Here is a 5,998-nt window from a genome sequence, read left to right as displayed (position 1 = left end):
CTCAACGCAGGCCAAAGAGGGACCAAGTGCACTGCATAGCACCCTGTCAGTGTATGGTTTGCATTGCAGCGCACCCTAATGAAGGCCTGCCTATGCTGATCTTCTTAGAAGTAGTTTTTGGATGTTTTCATTGATGGAACTTCTTGGGAAGTGAGGCATTCTGATGACTAACTTCTTTAGGGCATGTAACAACTGCACTAGGGGTTGATGGGCCCTAATAGTATCGATTTGTATTTTGGGGTTGATGTGCCCAAATGGATCTGTAACACAAGGCGATACCATACAACCCACTACTGGGACTCCTACACCAAATGGTCTGAGGTCTAGTTGGGACTTCTTATTGGGGAGATCCCCTGATATGTTGGTGGGTCCAGCGCTGTCAACAGGAAGCTTGAACCATACCAGGTCTCCTGTAAGAACATCACATTGAGGACTAAAATTTGGACTCCATCTATCTAGTTATAAACCTTAGGCCAACATGAAGTAGGGGGCATTACTGAATATGAGATCTCGATTTTCTTTGTCTTTGAACAAGAAGTTGTAAAAACATCATCTACAAAATGATGTTGAAACCTTATTTTTAATCTTGGCTATCCAATTCTTATAGATCCATGTATTTGAGCAACTTGGAGAGGGCTAAAAGCTCATAAAATGAGAAATAAACCCTTGATCTGCAAGCTTAAGATCCATCAATCTAGATTGAGAGGCATGAACCTACACCTTTATAATGTCATCAATATTCTTCACAAATTTGGAGGAATTGGCCTTTTGGAAATGTGGCCCTCCAATAACAATGGTGTTCAATGTCGCTATGTCTGGAGGGGGCATAGGTTGGGGGGGTAGAGATGAGGGCCCTCTTGAACCTTGTTCCATCTTCAGTAAAGAGAGGATTGTAGCAAGGGGTGTTAGGATAAATAGTGGTTCAAAATTATTAAGTGCACAAGTCGCAAATCAAATTCAGACTTGAGAGTTATTCAACCAGATGTTTACCAATTATTTATCCAATATTCCTCTTAAAAATTAGTATTTCATCTATTTATGGTATAGCTAGGATTATGTACCTAATGTAAAAGAAAAAAAAATAAATGTTATGAAAAACAAGAGGCTTCCTAGTATTATTTTGAGCTCTAACCAAAGTCACTTGCCACTTAAAAAAAGATGATATAAAGATGTTAACTGTTAGCTAGAACATTGAAAAATAAAATATAATATATTTTTGTTAATATTAATACCATTAAAAACACTATAATATCCACACACATGGAAAAAAAAAAATAGAAAAAGAAAATGAATAAAATAAAAACTCTAAATTTTAGAACAATTCAATTAAATCCTTAATATTTTTCTTAAAATTAAATAAACCAAAAATCATTTTAAACGTTATCACCCTTAAAAACCTATAAAATACTTAATATTTTAAATATTATAAATATATTCCTATAAAATACTTATTTTAAATATTATAAATAAATATATTTAGTTAATTTAAATAATTATTCATATCATTAAGTATTAAAATTAAAAATATTCATATCAATATTATACTTTAGTTCTTTTATATATATATAGATAAACTTTCTATATATTATTAATATATATTTTAGTATTTAATTTTATATAAATACTATTTATAAAATTTAATGTAAATAAAAAATGAAAATCATTTAATTTAAATTAATAATATAATTTACTAAAAAACTAATTTAAATATTAATAAAATAAAATATAAATTTGAATATATATCAACTTAATATTTACACAATTTTAAATTATATTTTTATTATAATTTATTCAATAAACCATTTAATTTAAAACATAAAACTCGAATCATACTATTTTTTTACAATTTACTTGATAAACCATTTAATTTAAAAATAAACAAGGAGGGTTGCTATACAACAAGTCCTTGCCTAGGGAGAAGTGTACAACCAAGCAGGAAGTGTACGAATTCACAAAAGCATTTTGGCAAGTTCGAGAGTCCGGAAGTACAGAGTTTCCGCATCCATAGTTTGACCATCTAGAACTTAATTAGTTTCATGTTGCACTATTTTTTCAAGTTATAAGGTAAAGATTAGGGCCGAGTTAAAGTATTTGCATGTATAAATCATATTTAAGCTATCTCACCAGAGAGGATGACTCTCTCACCCGTTTGGAAGAACATAGATTTGATGCTCTCTGATCGTTATCTTAAGTTAAAATGCAAGGTGCACTTCGAGCAATTCAGTTTTGTGAAGATAGCTTTAAGAAATCAATTCTGCAACATGTTCGTGTTGCTGAACCATCATTCAGATCTAATATTATAGCTCGTTACGAGTCTGTTTCTAGTGCTCGTTTGGAAGAACATGGTTTTGAGAGCACAACAATTGCAGACATTTTGAAAGGAAAGGGAAAGAGTGCTGATGGATCTTGGTTGTGGTGCACTACAGAAGACACAGTGTATGATGCAGTGAAGTCTATGACTCAGCACAATGTAGGAGCACTGTTGGTTGTAAAGCCAGCAGAGGAGAAATCAATTGCAAGGATTATCACAGAAAGAGATTATCTAAGAAATATAATTGTACAGGGAAGATCTTCAAAAACAACCAAAGTTGGGGATATCGTGACTGAGGAAAATAAGCAGTAACTTCCAATACAAAGGTATTGAAGGCAATACAACTTATGACAGACAATTGTATCAGGCATAACCCTGTTTTCGAGGGAAAAAACATGCTAAGAATGGTATATCAATAGGAGATGTCATTCGAGCAGTGGTAGATGAGCATCGAGAGGAACTGAAGCGCTTGAATGCATTTAACCAAGGTGGATATTACATGACGATGAAAACTTTGAAGGACATGTTCAACCTGTGATTAGGCGGAGTCTTCTGCTTAGCTTTGGAGTGTGAATTTTTTTTGCTTTTGTTGTATAGTTGGTGAGTTTTGGATGTTTGGCGTGTTTAACTAACTATTAATCACGTCTTTTCACATCGAATGTAGGCATACAATCTAATTAAGTGAGAACTCTTAAACTAGTTTTTTAGAACTTGCAGAAGTACATATTTTATAAATGTTTGTATATTGATGGAAAGTGGTAGTAATATAAGTGTTTTTGATGTTGAAAAAAATCATATTTAAGCTAAATAATTTAAATACAAATAGATTTGATGATCGCCTAAGTTTTTTCAAGTTATAAATATTAGAATTTAGCAAGAGAAATTTGGTAAATATCAGGGCCGAGTAAAATTATTTGCAAGTATAAATCATATTTAAGCTAAACAATTTAGATATAAGAAAATTTGGTGACCGATTGTGTAACTAAGAGTGAGTTTTGGATATATATTACTGTAATATCTTGAACCCGTTTTTACAAGATGGAAGCTACCTCCTACGATCACCGTCTAACTAGCCGCTCGATTTAGGACTGACTGGTTATTTGAGCAAGCAATGGTAGAGTATGCGAGTCAGTCTAGTCCTTGAGTAGAGCTAGTCCCATGAGTAGAGCTAGTGAAAGTCAAAAAGACGTTCAACTCAATCATATTAGGGAAATCAATCTTGTCGCTAGTGAAGTTGCGAGTGCCAGTACTCTTGCTCTCGTCATAGAAAGTGTTTCTTGCTTTCCGGTAGTCGTAGTCAAATTCTTCTTTCTTTACTCAGCTTAGATTTGAATCTGAAGGTTCGTAAACCAAACCTACATTACATATTAAAGCAGCCTCATCTCAATCTCCCACATACATTGCATATTAAAGCAATAAGCTTCTGCGAAGAAGTTATATGAATTGCATGGTATTTTTTGCTTCTGTAACAGTGGAAATAGCAATGTATAAATGGTGATGGGTAATTGTATTTGCAGTGGGTTGAAGAAACATCGCGACATGGAGAAGGCACGCCATACTATATGTTGCAGTCATGAATCACATGTTTCAGACAGAGAGAATTCCAAAAATGTTCAGGAGATCAAGGTGATAATTTCTTCAAAACAACTAGCTGAATTGCTATCTCAAAGCCACACAAAGGCTTTAGCATCATTTCTGTTGGAAAATCTTCAAACAGGAGTTACTCGTGTTCGTGTAAATGCAAAGAAGGCTGCAACTCATTTTACATGGAGGTTGTCGCTTGAGGACATCCCCGAAGTGTGCACAAAAGAATAAATTTATCGTGGAAAAAACTGTGGCTTATACTGCTCGTTAATACATGCGTCGTATTCAGTGTCTCAATATTGCTCCATACTCCCATTAAATTGATGAGATCCTAAGAGGTCTGTATGTGGGCTCACTGTTCCAACCAGTTGAAAGGAATCGAGCGGGTGATGAATGAATGTAGCTATAGCCAGTTTGAAACCCATCTTAGCCCCTGCAGGTATTACCCATAAAAGTCAATATAATAATCATATTTATTACATGGTCTTGATGGTATACTTCATTAAGCAGGTATTAAGTAACACAACGGAGTTTATAGTAATTAAAGAGGTATACAATAAACAACATGAAACATGATACATGATAGACCATGTGGGCTCTCACATGAAGATCACCTGTCCTCATTGTTGCGTCTCAATGCTCCATCTTCATAACATAGCTGTCCTCATTGCTGCATCTCAATGCTCCGTCTTCATAACATAGTGTATAACCCTTCTCCATAACATAGCATGTAAGACTCAAGAATACAATTAACATTCAAGCACACCAGTTAACATTGCATCAATCTAATCTGCTTGGCTTCAGCGGGCATGACATTCACATCTTTGGTCATGCAACAAAGGATGGATGGGGGGAGATCTGGAAACAAGTCTTCGCCTCCTGCTGTGGTGTGTCTATCAAGGTCATATAGAACAAACTCTATACTGGCTTGCTTTGTTTCTGGTAGTGAAGCTGGAACTCAATCAACGGATGATGCTTCAGCTGAATTGGGACAGGGAACAACATAGAATTAGAACTACAAGCTCTACCATTAATTTGAGCATGACTGTCTTGGGGTTTGCAGTGAGCGTGTTGTTCATTATTTTCGTTCCATAGGCTCCCAAGTTGTTACTTTCTGAACTGAAGGCATTCATCCAGGCTGACTCATAATTTTCCACCTCAGACGAGCTAGATGCAAAAAAAGCAAGTGAATTATCACTTTTGGCTAATACTGCAGATGGGTTCCCTAGTCTTATATGACTATTCATCTACATTTCACACAGAAGTACTGGAGAAGCCACTGTCCCATTGTAAATATGAAAGTTTGCAACATCAGAGGTATATTTATTATGAGCAGCGTAATGCAGTAATGTTTGCAACATCAGAGGTATATTTATTATGAGCAGCGTAATGCAGTAATTATGAATGGTTGATGCAGTTACATGCCCGTTTTGGAGAGCTTGTATTGATAGTACTCATCCAGTTGTTTGAACGATGATCAACCAGAATTTCTTCATGCCTCTGGGGCGGCTTCCTGAGACAGGAATTGTCGTCAAACACTTCCTGATTAAGCTGGACTGATTGAGGATTTAACCAGAATGTAGTCGATTCTGAACTTGAGCTGGGTTCAATAATTGTTAAGCCACAATTTTGCTCGAACATATGAGGGGTTATTCTAGGGCCGAAGTTAGAATAATTGGCATCCATATTGGTATTAATATGATGATATCGTTTGGGCTTGTAAATCTCTCTGTAGGATAGCTTTGCACGTCCTTGCCATCTTGTTTTTCTCAGAGATGCAAGAATGGGGAGGCTTCAACCATGACTATTACAGAGAGAATTCAAAATTAAATGGGGTTAGTAGCTTTAGTTTTACAATTTTGTTTTGCAGTCCCTTCATGTTTCACTGAATTTAAATTATAGTTTTTTTCTTAGATAAGAAAAACCACCACTTTTATTTTATGAACCTAGCAGAATACTGAATTTAAATTATACTTTTTTATTTTCTTAGGTAATAAAAACAACTTTTATTTTATGAACCTAGGAAACTAGTAATTAATAGAGGTTGTAGGTGTATATGCCAAAAAAGAAAAAAAGGAAAAAGAACAAAATATTTTAGTATTA

At 34.7% G+C, this 5,998-nt stretch overlaps 1 pseudogene; it reads left to right on the top strand.

The window, feature by feature from the left end:
- The first annotated feature begins 2,197 nt into the window (after nucleotides 1–2,197).
- Nucleotides 2,198–2,849, top strand: LOC149194150 (CBS domain-containing protein CBSX3, mitochondrial pseudogene; annotated as a pseudogene).
- The last annotated feature ends 3,149 nt before the right edge of the window (nucleotides 2,850–5,998 follow it).

Source organism: Pinus tabuliformis, chromosome 2_2 (assembly GCF_031772625.1).
Source record: "Pinus tabuliformis cultivar Carrire ecotype Pingquan chromosome 2_2, CPIR1, whole genome shotgun sequence".
NCBI lineage: Eukaryota > Viridiplantae > Streptophyta > Pinopsida > Pinales > Pinaceae > Pinus > Pinus tabuliformis.
Note: the sequence above shows the minus strand (reverse complement) of the source record. Positions and strands in the feature narration are given on the sequence as shown.